This window comes from Moschus berezovskii, chromosome 1, assembly GCF_049115385.1.
Source record: "Moschus berezovskii isolate FMDL1 chromosome 1, NW_MosBer_1.0, whole genome shotgun sequence".
Classification (NCBI taxonomy): domain Eukaryota; kingdom Metazoa; phylum Chordata; class Mammalia; order Artiodactyla; family Moschidae; genus Moschus; species Moschus berezovskii.
The window spans coordinates 66,921,812-66,939,984 of record NC_142460.1 but is presented as its reverse complement, the minus strand read 5'-3'; the positions used below and the strand labels follow the sequence as shown (position 1 = coordinate 66,939,984).

The 18,173-nt window shown below is 38.3% G+C and overlaps 1 long non-coding RNA gene and 1 pseudogene across 1 annotated transcript in view; both read right to left on the bottom strand.

Moving 5' to 3' along the window:
• Positions 1–7,734, bottom strand: part of LOC148778744 (uncharacterized) — a 49,656-nt gene extending 41,922 nt beyond the window's left edge. The window contains exon 1 of the long non-coding RNA XR_016038198.1: positions 7,662–7,734. This is a non-coding gene — a long non-coding RNA (uncharacterized LOC148778744). The remainder of the gene's footprint in view (positions 1–7,661) is intronic.
• A 1,904-nt stretch (positions 7,735–9,638) lies between these two features.
• On the bottom strand, positions 9,639–16,523 carry LOC129551374 (vezatin-like; annotated as a pseudogene).
• Between the last annotated feature and the right edge of the window lie 1,650 nt (positions 16,524–18,173).

Below are 18,173 nucleotides of genomic sequence, written 5' to 3'. Positions count from 1 at the left end.
TCTCTCTGGAACCTCAGAGTGACTTTTATTTGGTAATACGGTCTTTACAAAAGTAAGCAAGTTAAGATGAGGTCATACTGGATTAGGGTGGGCCCTAAACCAATAACTGGTATCTGGAAAAGAAGAAGGAGATTTTGAGCATTCACAAAGGGGAGACTGCCATGTGAAACTACAGAGTAAAACATATAAACATGTAGGCAAAGATTGGAGTGATATTTCTGCAGGCCAAGAAATGCCAAGGATTGCTGGCAACCACAAGAAGCTAGAATGAGACAAGGAAGGATTCTTCCCTAGAACCTTCTGAAGAAGCATGGCCCTACCAACACCTTGATTTCAGACTTCTGGCTTCCAAACCAGTGAGACAATAAAATTGTTTTTAAATCACCAAGTTTATGGTACTTTGTAACAGTAGATTTAGTAAACTAATACAGAGTTAGAGAAAGGAACAGGAGGAGAAAGCAGGAAGGATAGAGTTGGAAGGACGGTTATGGGGAGATTAGTGGCAAAGACGGAGAAGGCAATGGCACTCCACTCCAGTACTCTTGCCTGGAAAATCCCATGGATGGAGGAGCCTGGTAGGCTACAGTCCATGGGGTCGCTAAGAGTCGGACACGACTAAGCGACTTCACTTTCACTTTCATGCATTGGAGAAGGAAATGGCAACCCACTCCAGAGTTCTTGCCTGGAGAATCCCAGGGACAGGGGAGCCTGGTGGCTGCCGTCTATGGGGTCGCACAGAGTCAGACACGACTGAAGCGACTTAGCAGCAGCAGCAGCAGTGGCAAAGAATCAGAAGCTGAAAAATTCTAAAGGAAACGTTAACTGGAGCAAAGGAAAAGGTGATGTCATTAAAACCCTCAAAATCAAAAATAGTTTCTTTGGTTCCATGATGATACCTCCCCTGATCTCTAACCTCACCATTCTCACCATTACTCCCTCCTGCTTTTAAGCTCTCTGTAAGATTATTGGTCAGCTCTGCCCAAGTAAAAAGAAAAGAGTAATGAAAGCTAGGAAAGAATTGACATAAGATACTGATAGCAATAAAACCACACAACTATGAATGTCAGCTGTGAACAATGAGTCACAGCTTCAACTAGCAAAGTTGATATTCGTAAGTTGAGGATAGATATGGTGATTTCTAATCAATAGTAGTAAAGTGAAAGAAAGTGAAAGTCGCGTCCAACTCTTTGTGACCCCATGGACTATATAGTCCATGGAATTCTCCAGGCCAAAATACTAGAGAGGGTAGCTTTTCCCTCCTCCAGAAGCTCTTCCCAACCCAGGGATTGAACCCAGGTCTCCCGCACTACAGACAGATTCTTTACCAGCTGAGCCACAAGGGAAGCCCAAATATATTGGAGTGGGTAGCCTATCCCTTCTCCAGGGGATCTTCCAGACCCAGGAATCAAACTGGGGTCTCCTGCATTGCAGGCAGATTCTTTACCAACTGAGCTATCGGGGGGGTGCAAATATCAAGCTAACACAGACCAAAATAGAATAATGAAAAACATTAAATCAATCTAAAACAAGTGAAGAAGAGGCAAAAAGCTTAAAAGGGGAAATAGAAAGCAAAGGTTAAAATTTCAACCCAAATACATCTGTCATTACATTAAATGGAAATTAAATAATTCAATTAAAACACAAATGACTGTATTATTAAATAAAGAAAAGACTATGTACTGCTTCCTTGAAATATATATACAATGTGCTGTGCTTAGTCACTCAGTCATGTCCGACTCTCAGGCTCCTCTGTTCATGGGGATTCTGCAGACAAGAATACTGGAGTGGGTTGCCATGCCCTCCTCCAGATACATACAATAAAAGGATACAAAAAGACTGGAAATCAAAAGAGATACATCATCCAAACACTAAATCACTTAAAACTGTCTTTTGTTGAGTTCTTTCTGAAACAGATCTAAGACAAATATTTGAAAACACATAGTTTATTTGGGAAGTGATTCCAGGAAGCTCCAGAAGAAGAACTGGGAAGAATGACAAGTGATAAAAGAAAGAAAGGAAACAATACTGGATGTATTAGTGTTGAGATTACCTTATAGGAAACTGGGACTCAACCCCACCAACGATCTCTGAGAGATGTAGAATACTCCTCAGAGTTGCCCTACTCAATGAATGACGAAGCTAAGGTATTTATCCTCCAGTTCCCATCTAACCTAAGATAAGGACTGCTACTGGGGCATCAACTTCCCAGAACTAATGGCCTATTTGCCCTGCACACAAGCCTAGTTTACCAGAGAAAGCCCTCAGATGGAGAGCCACAGATGATCACAATAAGCACCACTGTGCACAAAAATGGCAAGAGTCAAGAAAAAAGGAGAGTACTGACAGGATCTGATACATATTTAAAATAGACTTAAGCAAAAAGCACTGCTAGAGGTAAAGAAGGACACTTTATAAAAGTTTTAACCCACGAAGAAATATATAGCAAATTCATATACCCCTAACAACACAGCATTGGAATATAAGGCAAAAAAAATTACAAAACTAAAAAGGAAACAGACAAACCCACAATCTTAGCAGGACAGAAAAATACTTCAATGGTATTCCAGCCAGAAATATATATCTTTAATTGAATCATAGAGATGAAATTTAACAAATCCAAATTGAGGGCACTTTTACAAAACAAATGGTCTGTGCCTTTAAAAATAAAGGGTCAAGGTCATAAAAGACAAAGCAAAACTAACAAGCAATTTCAGATTAAAGGAGACAAAAAAGGCACAACAATTAAATGCAACCTGTTATTCTGAATCGGATCCTGGACCAGGAAAAACCTCTTTTGCTTCTTTTACTATAAATGGCATTAGTAAAACATTTGGAAAAATCTGAATAAGGTCTGTTGTTTATAAAATAGTTTTGTATCAATAATTAAATAAATGATTCTGTATAAAATCCCATTGATTTTAATAATTATACAGTATTTACATAAGATAAAGTTCTTTTTAGGAAATATTCACTGAAATATTTGTGGTAAAATAGATATTAAGTCTGCCACTTTCAATTGGTTCAGAAAATAATATTATGTACAGGTAGGATGTGTGTGTACACAGATCCACCTTGATCAATTATCCTGTGCTTAGTCACTCAGTCATGTCCAACTCTTTTCAACTCTAGCCCGCCAGGCTCCTCTGTCCATGAGGATTCTCCAGGCAAGAATACTGCAGTGGGTTGCCATGCCCTCCTCCAGGGGATCTTCCCAACCCAGGGATAGAACCCAGGTCTCCCGCATTGCCAGGCAGATTCTTCACCATCTGAGCCACCAGGGAAGCCCTGATCGATTATAGAGTGAACTAAGTTATCCTGAACATAGGAAAAGATAAATTGGTTTCAATGTCAGGAAATGTATTGACTCCTTTTAAAGGAAAAGATTCTCATGGATCCCAAAAGGTATGTTCAGAGACTGGTTTCAGAAGAAACCAGTCTTTGTATTAGGAAAACAATGTGGTCAAAATAAAATCTCTTTCTATTCAGGTGAATATCGTTATCTCCACTTTAAGATGGGGGAAAAATATATTCTTCCATGTACCTTTCTATGACCCAAAGTAAATAATCTTTAAAACTTATTTCATATGCTCAGCAACACTCTGGAGAAATGGGAGGGTATAGAAAAAAAAGCATAAAATATTCTTGGACTGAAAGAACATATAATATAAGGAAGACTTAAGAACAATATCCAAGAAAAAAGAATCAAGTATTGAGGTAAATAGTAAAGTATATCTGTCTGAGCAAACTCCAGGGGTTGGTGATGGACAGGGAGGCCTGGTGTGCTGTGATTCATGGGATCACAAAGAGTCGGACACGACTGAGCGACTGAACTGAACTGAAAGTATATCTTAGAGATTACCAGTGCAACACAAGTTCAGATTTTTCCAAATTCTTAGGCACTAATAAAGTGATTCTAGGTGGTAGGTGAGAAGTGACTGTGCTCCTTTTATGGCAGTTTCTAAGTCCACTCACAAAGTTTTCTCATTGTTCTTTCATCTAAGAAGTCAACACTGAAAAGCAAAAATTTAGAGAAAAGGCAGACTGGGAGTCTGACACACAGCTAGATGCCTTATGTGCCCATCCACCTCACCTCAAGTTACCTTTCAAAGAGAAAAGCGTCTCCCATACATGGCCATTGGTTCCAGGTGGCCTGCGACCAATTTCAGACTTGGCCACTTATCAGCTATTTTCACCATGGGGAAAGTCATATCCTCTCTGAGCCTCAGTTTCTTTTCCAGCACAACAGAGGTGCTGATAACTACTTCATAGAGACATTTGTGAAGACTGAATGATTTTACATAAAAACCTTTTAACCCAGTAGAGGGACCATTACACACTTCCTAAATGTTTATTTATGAGGAAGCCTCTTCCAGGTTTATTAGGAAAGCTGTTACATAAAAAAAAAGCTCAGAGGCCCCCAAGTTCTGCATTCAGAGACTTCTCTGGGATGAGAAATCTCAAAAGATATTGTCTTCAGCCTTTAGGTTTGGTGCCCCTTATACCCCTGATTCAGAGATCAGGCTGCTGTGGCTATACTGTGACTCGGAAGAAAACATGGACTGGCCAGTGCCCTGCTCTCAATAAGACCCAAGGCAATGCCATCTACAGCACATAAACACACCCCAAGTCTGCGCAAACATTGGCAAACATTGATGTAAAGTAACTTTTGTTGCCAAGCAATGTTTCCTTCCTTCCTCCCTTCCCCACATCTCCTACAGCCTCAAGGCCTTTTATAAGAATTCTCTTGTTTTCCTCTGCCCTTACTTGATTTCATCTGGTGAAACAGGGTAGAGAGAATAAAGGGCCCTCGAGTATTATTTATGCCATTTGTTCCCTCGATCATTATATATGTGGGAACAGAATCTCAGAAAAGTGACTTGGCCATAAACTTGGCAGGGTGGAATCAAGAATTCAGTTCCCAGGTCATTACCCTTCCCTCTACTAAACGTTGCCTCTCCAGAAGCTCTGGTCTCTGAATTATTTCATCTTCTACAGAGAATGGAATTCTTTCTTAGTCGATACCTTTGAACTATAGTATATTAGATTCCTGTGGCTTCTGTAACAAATTACTGTCCACTTAGTTCCTTAAAACAACACAAATGTATTCTCTTATCATTCTGGAGGCCAGAAACTTGAAATCAGTTTCACTAGGACAGAATCAAGGTGCCTGGAGGGTCATGCCCCTTCCCTAAAGTTTCTAAGAAGAATTCTTTTCCTTTTCTTGTCTCTAATAACCTGAATTCCTTGTCCTGTGACCTCTTCCTCCAAAGTCAGTGGTATAGTGTCTTCTCTACAGTTCTCTTTCCTTCTACTTCCATCACATGGTCTTTCAACCTGTGTCAAATCTCCCTCTGCCTCTTTCTTAAAAGGACACTTGTGATTATATTTATTGCCCACCTGTTGATCCAGGATGCTCTCCCCATGGAGAGAACCTTAATTTAATCACATGTGCAAAGATTCTTTTGCAGTAGAAGGTAACATTCACAGTTTCCTGAGATTAGGACCCGTTTTATTACCAGATAGCATATTAAGAAGCTGAGACATTACTTTACCAACAAAGGTCTGTCTAGTCAAGGCTATGGTTTTCCCACTGGTCATGTATGGATGTGAGAGTTGGACTGTAAAGAAAGCTGAGCACCAAATAATTGATGCTTTTGAACTGTGGTGCTGGAGAAGACTCTTGAGAGTCCCTTGGACTTCAAGGAGATCCAACCAGTCCATCCTAAAGGAGATCAGTCCTGGGTGTTCATTGGAAGGACTGATGTTGAAGCTGAAACTCCAATCCTTTGGCTACCTGATGTGAAGAGCTGACTCATTGGAAAAGACCCTGATGCTGGGAAAGATTGAGGGCAGGAGGAGAAGGGGATGACAGAGGATGAGATGTTTGGATGGCATCACCGACTCAATGAGCATGAGTTTGGGTGAACTCCGGGAGTTGGTGATGGACAGGGAGGCCTGGTATGCTGTGGTTCATGGGGTCACAAAGAGTCAGACACAACTGAGCGACTGAACTGAACTGAACTGATTACCAGGGGTCATTATTCAGCCTAAAACACATAGTAACTATTTTAATGAAATGAATTTGAATGGCTTCCAAAATTGTAGTTTACCCAAATGCAAACTGAAAAGGCTAGGATTAAGGAAATTGTTAGGTGGGGGAAAAGCCTAATATCTGGGGCACAACAGAATGTTTATAAAATATATTTGATCATATTTGGATCTTAGTTCAGCAAACCATCTATAGAAAGATATTTTTAGACAATCAGGGACATTTGAATGTAGGCTGTATATTAGAGAATACCAAGGAATTCTTCTTAATATCATTCAATAGGATGATGGAATTGTAGTTACATAATAAAATGTTTATATTTTTACAAGGTGCCCACAGAAGCATGTAGGCATGAAATGACATGAGGTCTGGAATTAGCTTTAAGATAATTTGGCAAAAAATATGTTTAGTAATAAAGCAAATATGGCAAAATATTCCTAATTACTGAACACGGATGATGGAAATGTATGGGAGAAATCATAACATCCTCTCTCTTGTTGTATATATTTGAAATTTTTCAAGGGGAAATTACAAATATAGAGCTTTCATTTCAGAATATAAATTGCATGTCCCAATTGCCAAGGTTCAGCATCTGAGCAGTTGCTCTACAGAGAATTTAAGCAAACTGCAAGTGAAGAAATCTGCCAGCTTACAAAAAAGGAAGGTGAAAGCTCAGTGCTAGTGAGCCTGCTTGACGGGCTGGCTGCCTGGTAAACATTACAAAAGACATCTCAGGATTTTGACAGCAGAAACCCATAGGAACATGTTTGTGTTTGGGTGTTGGTTGTATTTCTGTTTTGAAAACCCCTTTCTCCCTCTTTCAGCATGGGATTATGATACCCAATATAAGGATCCTTTCCCCAGTGAGGTTGTGATATGAAAGGAAAAGGGAAGAATTAAAACCATCAGCCCCATCCTACCTGCTTTGAGTCCCTTTTCCATAATGCTGTCAGAGCGAGCCTTCCTACAAACCTATATAATCCTGTCTCCTCAATGGCTGCCCAGTCCATGCCAGATAAAATGCATACATCTGGTCTACTCTAGACACACAGGACCCTGCATGATCTGGCCCCAAAGTTGGGGATCAACTAGTTCTAAGAAGAAAATTCAGCCCCCAAGAAATAAAGGAATAGGATAAAGGAATGGTGTGTTTGAATACCAGTCCAACAAAAAATTATATAACAAACAGAAATTGAGAGTTAGCCTTGAACTATTAGAGCGCAATAAAATTCAGTTTGGAATTTTTAACAGACCCATACAATCTTAAGGAACTACTCAGTATTTTATTGCAAATTCATACTGTGATGTGAAAGGTATTTGATAGGATGATTGGCATGACATTAAAAAATATTAACCATACAAATGGAAATTTTCAGTGACAAGTGAAGGATCTCCCAGATTGGATCGCAAAATTAGATTTACTTGCTTACAAAAATTGCTTAACCATTTACTCCCATGCACCATCGGTCTACCACCTCAAAACAAGCTTTCTCCTGTTCCTGAAGGTTAATTTGGATTAGGGAGATAAAAGCATATGTAATCAATAAATATAAACAAAGTACTATACAAATCCAAATTATTTCTTTGAAATGATTATCCAACAATCACTTACTCCAAGTGTTTGTCTTCATCCTAGAGCTCCCTTTTGATTGGGCAAACACTGCATCTTCTGTTTTTCCAATTTGTCTCTTCTTGCTAGAAGTAAATTAATGTAAAATTAAGATTCTTTCAGGAACTTGGATTGTTCTCTCCTTTTCTGAACAACTATATACTTAGTTTTTACCCTCTTCAATTAGAAATGATTATCCATTGGTCTAGTTCCATTAAGACTTTTCTTTACAAAAAAAAAAAAAAAGCATGTTTCTTAATAAGGAAAAATCTTTATATAGGAATTACAATGATTTCTTTAAATAACACAGAAAACACAATACAGATAAATTGAACTGCATCATAATTAAAAACTTTTGTGCACCAAAGCACACTATCAAGAGAGTGAAAAGACAACTCATAGAATGGGAGAAAATATTTGCAAGTCAGGTATCTGGTAAGAGATTAATTTCCAGAATATTTAAAGAACTTTTACAACTTAACATGAAAATATAAGCAACCCAATTCAAAAATGGAAAAGGGACTTGAAAAGGAATTTCTCCAAAAATGATATACAGATGGTCAATAAGCACATGAAAAAATGTCAACACCTCTAGTCATTAGAAAAAATGTAAAGCAACACCACAAAAAGATAATCTTTCACTCATTAGGATGGCTGTTATTTCTTAAAAGTGGAAAATAACAGTATGATGAGAATATGGAGAAATTGGAACTCTTGTGCATTGCTGGTAGGAACGTAAAATGGCACAGCCACTACATAAAACAATTTGGCATTTCCTCAAAAAATTAAAAATAGAGTTACCATTTGATCCGGCAATTCCATTCTAGATATATACCCAAAAAAACTGAAAGTAGGCACCCAAACATACATTTGTACCTCTCAGTTCATAGTAGCATTGTTCACTATAGCCAAATGTCCATCAACAGATGAATGAATCAACAAAATGGGCTATATAAATACAATGATATGTTGCTGCTGCTGCTGCTGCTGCTAAGTCACTTCAGTCGTGTCCGACTCTGTGTGACCCCATAGACGGAAGCCCACCAGGCTCCCCCGTCCCTGGGATTCTCCAGGCAAGAACACTGGAGTGGGTTGCCATTTCCTTCTCCAATGTGTGAAAGTGGAAAGTGAAAAGTGAAAGTGAAGTCGCTCAGTCGTGTCCGACCCTTAGCGACCCCACGGACTGCAGCCTACCAGGCTCCTTATTCAACCCTAAAAATGAAGGAAATTCGGATACATGCTACAACATGGATGAACCTTAAGGACATTATGCTAAGTGAAATAGGTGAGTCACAAAAAGACAACTACTGCATAATTGTACATATTTGAGATACCAGAAGAGTCAAACTTATAAAAACAGAAAGTAAAATGAATAGTGATTACCAGAGGCTAGGGGAGGAAGAAATGGGGTATAATTATTTAATGGATACAAAGTTTCAGCTTGAGAAAATAAGAAAGTTCAGAAGACAGGGGTGATTATTGCACAACATTATGAATATATTAAATGCCACGGAACTATACACTTGTTTTGATTAAAATTTTTGTTAAAGTAATTTTAAAATAGTCGTTTTTATGTGATATACATTTTAAAACATTAAAAATAATTAATAATAACATTTTTAAGGATTTGGCCATTATGTAACATCTCTGGTGTCCTACACAAATCCTGTAACACCAAACACACAGTAAGGTACCTAAAAATGATTTGCTTAGTAATTAATCGACTGGTATGTTTGTCAGTTTACATGATCATTGTTTTTACATTCACAGGGAAAGGAAGGGAAGACAAAGGAGAAAAACATGTACTTGGCACCTACTATGTCCCAAACACTGATAAAGGTTTAATTACCATAATTCACTTAATCCCAAAAGACTTGTAAAATTCAAAAAGAACTTCCCATCATAATCAGAACTTCAATTGGGGTCCAGTTTGTTCAGTTTCTGTTTGTATTTTTACATATTGTATCATCTCCATAATTATCACTGAGCCAACATGTAATGTGATTTTGAGTCAGTTTCCCTATAGGTGAATTTATAGTATAAGCCTAGACCCTCAGGCAACCACAACCACAAGATATAACTTGAGGCCCTGGAAAATAGCTCTGTAACACTGGACTTCTCAGGACTATCTTCAGAGCTGCCCCCCAGCCCAAGACAGATGAACAGGTAGAGAGGCTCTTCATGAGCAAATTCCGGCAGCTGACTCACGTCCACTAGTAGATTCAGGGGTTTCCATTTAATGGCCACAAATCAATGGAAATGGCAAATCCACAGTTTTTTCAGGCTCGTTAGTCTGCTTTAGGTACAAATATATCCTGAGAAGTATGTAAGGAACCTAGAAAAAAAGCATTTGGGGGAGATTTTCAAAGATTATAATTTAGCTGACAGATTGCCGTTAAATCCCCTGCTCTGTTCAGGAATGGAACATCCCTCAGTACAGCATTAACTCAGAACTGGTTCCAACTCAGATTATTGAATCCTTATGTCGAAATGATAATTTCAAGTCTATATTTAAAGGAAAAGAGGTTAGACTATAATTCACTTCCATTGACATAATTTTTACTCATGACAGACTCCACCTTCACAGGATCTTTTGTTTCCAACAAAAATGCAGACAAAACCACTTGTTAACAGAATAGAAGCAATTAGAGTTAATGAGGCAGGAAGAGGTAGGAGAATCCAGGACTAGAAGCAAATGATTCATCAACAAAAGTAGATACACAAGCCTTTGTTAAATTTTCTCATGATTTATCCCATACAGAGTTACAAGGAACCAGTGAAAACACTTTCGGCAAAACTTGAAAAATTAAGTTACTGAGAAGGTCACTTGATCTTATGGCTGGATTATGAAAAGAATGAAATGGGAGTTTGAAGTCAGATAAAGGTTAGCTGACCTGAGTTCACTGGGAAAATCAGTTAACCCTGCACTGACTTATATTGGGCCATCAAGAATTAACAAAGTATCAGAAAGTCAAGAGTTCCTAAAAAGGCAGTTAACTGATTTAAAACACTGAGTTGACTAAGATCTTATCCTTGATCACATTGAGCCCTTCTGCAATGCCCTCTTAATATCACATTTTTCAGATGGCTGCTCTGATTACCCCAGATAAGACTGATTAATACCTTACTAATCAGAAGTCATAACACTTCCTTAGAAACACTAATGTTACCATTCTCTTCCTCTATTTTATAGTTTTTTGTTTGTTTGGTTTTGGTTTTTTCCTGAGAGCAGGAACCATGTCTTATTTTTTTAATTTTTCAAAATGTCTTTTGTTTAGTGGGCACCTGAAACTGAAGCAATGGCTTCAATTTTCTGGTCATGTGTCATCATGTGGAAAGATCTTTAACCATCTTAATGCAGAGGAAGGACTGGCAAGAATCCAGACTTCTGTTAAATTTTATTTCTAATGGACATGCCTTCGGCTCAATATTGTGAAAATGACTATATTACCCAAGGCAATCTATGGATTCAGTGCAATTCCTATCAAAATACCAATGGTATTTTTCACTGAACCAGAACAAATAACTTTAAAATCTGTATAGAAAAACACTAAAGACCCTGCATAGCCAAAACAAAAAGAAGAATAGAGCTAAAGGAACTATGCTCCCTGACTTCAAGCTATGCTACAGAACTAACGTAATCAGTATGGGATGGGCATAAAACAGACACATGGAACAATGGAACAGAACAGAGAGCCCAGAAACAAATCCATGCATTTATGGCCAATTAATCTATGACAAAGGAGGCAAGAATATTCCACTGAGAAAAGAGTCTCTTTAATAAGTGGTGCTGGGAAAACTGGACAGCTGTAAAAGAATGAAATTAAAGCCATTCTCTGACACCATATACAAAAATAATGAAAGTGGATTAAAGACCTAAATGTATGACCTGAAACTGTAAAACTCCTAGAGGAAAACATAGGCAGAACATTCTTTAATAAAAAGCATGGTAGTATTTTTGGATCTTCTTTTAAAGTGAAGGAAATGATAGCAAAAATAAACAAATGAGACCTAGTTAAACTTAAAAGCTTTGGCACAGCAAAGAAAACCACTGACGAAAAGATAACCTACTGAATGATAGAAAATATGTACAAATGATACTGATGGATTAACATACAAAATATATAAACAGCTCATACAACTTAACATCAAAAAACAACCAAACAGATTAAAAAATAGGCAGAAGAATTAAATAGACATTTTTCCAGAGAGGAAATGCAGAGTCCAACAGGCGCATGAAAAAATACTCAACATTGCTAATAATCAGGGAAATGCAAATCAAAACCACAATGAGATATCACCACATACCTCTCAGAATAGCCATCATCAAAAAGTCTACAAATTACAAATGTTGGTGAAGATGTGAGGAAAGGGAACCCTAAAATACTGTTAGTGGGAGTGTAAGCTGCTACAGAAAACAATATGGAGGGTTTTTTTAAATTTATTTATTTTAATTGGAGGCTAATTACCTTACAATATTGTAGTAGCTTTCGCCATACATCGACATGAATCAACCACGGGTGTGCACGTGTCCCCCACCCTGAACCACCCTCCCACCTCCCTCCCATCCCATCCCTCAGGGTCGTCCCAGTGCACCAGCCCTGAGCACCCTGTCTCATGCATCGTACCTGGACTGGCGATCTATTTCACTTAGAGTAATATACAAGTTTCAGTGCTATTCTTTCAAATCATCCCACTCTCATCTTCTCCCACAGAGTCCAAAATCCTGTTCTTTATCTTTGTCTCTTTTGCTGTCTTGCATGTAGGGTCACCATTACCATCTTTCTACATTCCATATATATGTGTTAATATACTGTATTGGTGTTTTTCTTTCTGATTCAATTCACTCTGTATAATAGGCTCCAGTTTCATCCACCTCATTAGAACTGATTCAAATGCATTCTATTTAATGGCTGAGTAATATCCCATTGTGTATATGTACCACAGCTTTCTTATCCATTCGTCTGCCGATGGATATCTAGGTTGCTTCCATATCATGGCTATTATAAACAGTGCTGTGATGAACATTGGGGTACACATGTCTTTTTTTTTTTTCATGAATTCAACTTTTTTTATTCAGAACATGTATCTTTAAGACTGGTATAAACAAAAATTAAATACAAACAACTTGTTATTGACATAATAGCTGCAGTTATTAACTGCGAGAATACAGTAAAAAGGAGCCTTACTAAATGTTAATGTTCTTGCAACAGAATTATCCCAGTCATTTTATGGTAGTAAATTCTGGCAAGAAATGATAAATTCATTTGTTATTAAAGATTACTTAAAGAGTTTCCAAGTCAATCAGTTGTGCCGCAAATAAAATAGCAATTTATTCAAGAGAGCCCCTACCTTTCTCTTATTCTCCTAAAAGGTCTGCCATTCATAGGTAACTAGTATTTCCAGATCAGTTGTTCAAACCCAGGTTCTTCCTATAAATTCACATCTTAGCTTTAAATACAGTACACTTACACTCATTTTCCCTTTCCAGCGTTATAGCTAGTCTTGAAGTTAAAACACTTTCACAAAAAAAGAATAAAATCCTTCACATAAATCTTGGTTCTTACTTTTCTTCTACACCTCATTTTCATTTTCTTGTATTATTTGTTCTTCCTCCTCATCACGAAAAGTCTGTTCCTGCATGGTGGTAAAGGAGAGAGATCTATCAGCCACTTCGGCAGCAAGGCCAGCAGTGAAAGTGAAATCAGGGGACAGCTGTAGCTGTGCCAGCCTCTGCTTGATGGAGGGCTGTGATGAGACCCTGGGGGCTGGGTGGGTAGGAGCCAGGCCATCTACATCTGCCTGCGGAGACTCATCTTCACTCTCACATTGGTAATGTGCTCTTTTTTCAGCTCCTTGGAAGAAGACTTCATTTGCAGAATTGTCTTTATTTTTACCATCTAGAGGGTATTCACATAAATACTCAGTCCTACTACTTATTTCATTGTCAGCTGTAGAGGTTTTATTATTTTCCTCTTCAGTATCATTTTTACCAACTTTCCCCATATCTGAATCCACTGACGGTTCTGAATTACTTATGGGTTCCACTGGGTCTACAGGAGACAAGGATTTCAACACAGCATGATCACTAAACAGAAGCTGCTTCCATTTCTGCCTTTCTGCCTCTGATGCTTTAAATTCCAGCACAGACTTCAGTTCTTGGAGCACCCTCTTGGATTCTTCATGTTCACGCTTCTGTCTCTCTCTGTCTTCTTGAGACAAGTAATAAAAATCATCCTTTCTGAAATCAGTGTCCATATCAGTATCATCTACATAAGCTTCTAACTCCTGCTCCTCAGGGATTGGATCTTTGTCTGCAATGTGTAGAGGAGGCTGCATCAAAGGTACCACAGTACAGCGTGGGTTCTCACACGCCATTTCAGGTTTACCCTTTTTATCTGTATTTCTTCGTAGCAATTTGTCCACTTGAGAAATGGCCTCTTCCCAGCAATTGTTGCTTGCTTGAACATGGGGCTGAATTAACTTTAATTTCTGTTCTAGAATTTGATAAGCTTCTGACACTAGTTCTTGTGTTTCTTTAGTACAGACAAGCTTTTCAAGTTCATCCTCAAGAATTATTACCTCATTCAGTAATGCTGTCAGATGCAGCTGCAAGCTGCGTACTGCTGTGTGAACATTACTCAGTTCTCTTGACTTTTGCTGAGTTATGGATAAACACTGGGGTACCGACTGGTGCTGAGTTTCAAAGTACTGGTAGAACTCATAGCTGTGCTTAAGCTCTTCCAAACAGGCAGAAGAGCATGAGGTAGACCTTGAGTCACATCAGATAAGATACGATGAGGCCACTTCCCTAGATCTGGGAATGAGCCTTCCCAGCACCTCGGGACACAATGGCCATGAAATGGTGTCACATGGTCAGATATGTGGCTATGAAGGAACCCTGCTGACTGGAAGTTGGTCCTTGCCAGCTGCCCCTACAAAGATTACATCATGACCATTGCAAGCTGCTGACTTTCAACACCCCCTGAGAGAAGTTCAGGGTGAAAATCAGGAATGAGGCACTCTGTGCTCTGAAAATAAAAAAAAAACTGACAGAACAGGCCTTCAGATAGAAATCTTTTCAGAAAAAGGTTTTATGCGTTCCAATTCTTGCATCTTCTCATACCTAGAAAAACACTGACGTCATTAATGGTGAAATCTGCTTTGGCTATTAAAAAAAAATTTTTTTTTTTTTACAATTAAAAGTCAAAATAGAGTAGCTATGGTTCAGACATCCTGGGAAATAACTATTTCCCAGATATCCTGAAAAATTATATTATGGGTGTGATTTCAGATTAGACGCTGTGACCTAATGTAGAACTTAATGCTCCTGTAACGCATTTTTGCTTCTGTACTTTGCTTGCTGCTCGTAAAACCAAAGTTACTCCATTTTAAGATAAGGTTGTTTTTATGTAAAGATTCCTAAAATTGTTTTTGAAAAAATTAAAAAATTTTAAAAAAAAGATACGATGAGGCAAAAGTGCTGGAGTAAGTAAGGGCCCAGGAGGTGAATTTGTTGTAGAAAGTAACAGGGCTAGCCGCCTAAAGAACTCTGAACTCTGTGCCACCCAGAGCTGAAACAGAACCTTCAACGCAGGCAGGCTGAAGCCATCTGCAAGGTTATGTGCCTCCTCTTCTGAAATCTGCTCTTCACTAAGTCCAAGGCCCAGCTCCTTAAAAGGTACCACACAGATGTAGTTGGTTACATTGTCACTCTCAGAGTTCAGGGGGTAGTTTTTCAGCCTATATAGGGTAGCTAGCCTTGCTGCTTGAAAGTTGGCTCTGACAGTTCTGTAGACAGCTTTCCGAAGACCGATGAGATGCTGACTGGGATGCTGTCCAGCTTTATTAAATGGGCAAGCAGCACTGACCAGTGTAAATCCTCTGGAAATGACTTCAGTTTCTTGAATGAGACATAAAGCTTTTCTCACAAGGTTTGTAAAACCTCAGCTATTTGTGGCTATATCTTCCAAATAGACACTGTATTTTTTTAGAGTTACTTGTAGTTTTGCTGTCCTCCATAATCGCAAAGCTCTTATGATCAGATAAACAAATAGAATCACTCCTCATACCAGACAGGAAGATAAAATCCACCAAGTGGGAAGCATAACAAGCAAACTAATGAAGGCAAATATCACTGAGACATCCCAAATATTAGGGGTTGCCAGGGAGCAAAGTGTTGGAAGGTGTCCATTTTCCTGTTGTTGAGGTTGCCCTGCAGACAGGATACTGGGATCAAGCAGCTCAATCAGCTCCACATCCTCTTGTAACAGGACTTCCTGTTGCAGTATAGTATGGAGTGAATCGAGTCGGAATCCAATATCCCTCAACAAGTCTCAGTGTCAAGACTTAGTGCCTGGTTTATATCCTGGTCCCACAACTTAAGCAAGTTAATTTTTCTGTTCAGTTTCCTCATCTGCAAAGAGGATAATAACAGGATCCACTTAATAGGGTTGCTTACCACAGTCCTAGTATCACTGAAGAATGAAGATGGCTCCACCAACTTGTGAAGTAAGTCATCATTCTTACTGGACTGAGCCAAAATCCAACTCTTGATGGTTTCAGCCGCTTTTAACAGGATGCCTTGCTTATTAGTTCATTTCCTGAGCAGGCCAGTAAATGGAGTTTACATTCACTGAGTGACTATAATATTCCAGGTATTTTGGCAGGACTCTTGCAGGAGGCTTTTGCTGTCCCTCTGTCACTGTGCTTTTTTCTGCTTTTGGTGACAGAGAAGAACATACTTCAAAGTCTGTGTGTCCCAGATCCTGTAAGTACTGGTAAAGTGGAGAATTCTCAAAAACCACCTCTTCGTCAAAATCCGGTGTCATCCTTCTCCGCCATGCCACCCGCCTCAGCACGATGGGAAATCCACATGTCTCTTTCAATTCTGGTTTCCTCGGTGTGAATGCCCAGCAGTGGGATTGCTGGGTCGTATGGCAGTTCTATTTCCAGTTTTTGAAGGAATCTCCACACTGTTCTCCATAGTGTTTGTACTAGTTCGCATTCCCACCAACAGTGTAAGAGGGTTCCCTTTTCTCCACACCCTCAGCATGGAAGCTTTTTAGAAAAAACTAAAAATAGAACTACCATATGACTCAGCAATTTCACTTCTGGGTAAAAAAAAAAAAACACTAATTTGAAAAGATACATGCACCCCAATGTTCATAGTAGCATTGTTTACAAGTTCACAACTTTTAAAGTTATATTTCATTTATAGTTATTATAAAATACTGCTATATTCCCCATATTATACAATATATATCTGTAGCTTATTTCATACATAATAGCTTGTACCCTGTATTCCCCTACCCTTGCATTGCCCCTCCCCACTTCTCTCTAGCGATCACTAGTTTGTTCTCTATGTCTGTGAGTCTGCTTCTTTTCTGTTATAGTCAATAGTTCCAAAATAACTATGAGTTTGTTGTATTTTTAGGTTCAACATATGAGTGACATTAAACAGTTTTTGTCTCTTTGTCTGACTTATTTCACTTAGCTTCCCCCACCAAATTAGCCCATATAGTCTATAACAGACTATAGACATCAACATAAGTGATCACTAATTAGGAGAGACAAATCATTCCACAACGTACACATATATCAAATCACGATGTACATTTTAAGTGTCTTACAATTTTATTTGTTAATTATACCTCAATAAAGCTGAAAATTGAAGGGGATATAAAGTCTTTATAGACAAACAAAAATTGACAGTGTTCATGACCACCCAGCCTCTCTTATTACACAAGAAATGCTTGAGTTCTTCAAATTGAAACATACCAAACAGCAACATGAAAACATAAATCTCACTGACAAAAGTAAAGCTATGACAAATATAGAATAACTTGACATTATAATATTAGTTGTAATTATGGTGCCTAAAATAGTTTCTACCCTAACAGTAAAAAGATAAAACTTATTAATGGACTGTTTAGACAGTAAGTTTTATTTGACTCTTCTGTGACCCCATGAACTGTAGCCAGCCAGTCTCCTCTGCCCATGGGATTTCCCAGGAAAGGATACTGGAATGGATTGCCATTTCACAGAATAATTTAACATTGTAACACTAACTGTAATGGTGGTGTCTAAATTAATTTTAACCCTGAAAGTGAAGTCACTCAGTCATGCCCGACTCTTTGCAACCCCATGGACTGTAGCCTACCAGGCTCCTCTATCCATGGAATTTTCCAGGCAAGAGTACTGGAGTGGGTTGCTCATTTTAACCCTAATATAACAGTAAAAGATAAAAATTTTTAATGGATACACAGTAGAAAAAGAAGCAAACTCTGACTATAAGAACACAAAATGTGTAGGAAAAGGGAGTAAAAATATAGAGTTTTTATTTGTGATTGAAGTTATCAACATGTAAGAGATGCTTATAATTGCAATAAATTTTATGTTAGCTCAAGATAACCATAAAGAAAAAACCCTATAATAGATAAAGAAAAGAGTCAAAAGAATCACTACAAAAATCATCAAATAACAAAAGAAGACAAGTGGAAAAGAAAAAGCAAG